Genomic DNA, 390 nt, shown 5'->3' with positions numbered 1-390 from the left:
ACGTGTGACCGCCCTCTGGTGGTGAAGTAAAGTACTACAGTCACAACTCCGATGTCTGCTCTTTTACCTAAAGGAGGAAAAAAAATTAAGTAATTTAGTTGACAAGTAATGGCTAATAATCATATGGCAAAAGGCTAATAATCATATTTGAAGGCTGTTAGTAACAGTGGAATTTATTCAAGTAGAGCAGAACTGCATTTTAATATAATTGTAGATGCTAAGTTGTGTTTCAGACTTATAATGTTTGCTTTATTTGAGTTTAAAGCCATCAAAACTAATAAATGGACGAGTCCAGGAGCCAAAATTCAATTCTGAGTACGGCAGAATGTGATTTTCAACCAAAGGAAAATAATAAAATAAAAACTATCTCTTTGCAGCTGATCTGTGGTG

Source organism: Austrofundulus limnaeus, unplaced genomic scaffold, assembly GCF_001266775.1.
Source record: "Austrofundulus limnaeus strain Quisiro unplaced genomic scaffold, Austrofundulus_limnaeus-1.0 Scaffold15, whole genome shotgun sequence".
NCBI classification, from domain to species: domain Eukaryota; kingdom Metazoa; phylum Chordata; class Actinopteri; order Cyprinodontiformes; family Rivulidae; genus Austrofundulus; species Austrofundulus limnaeus.
This window is presented reverse-complemented; position numbering follows the sequence as displayed.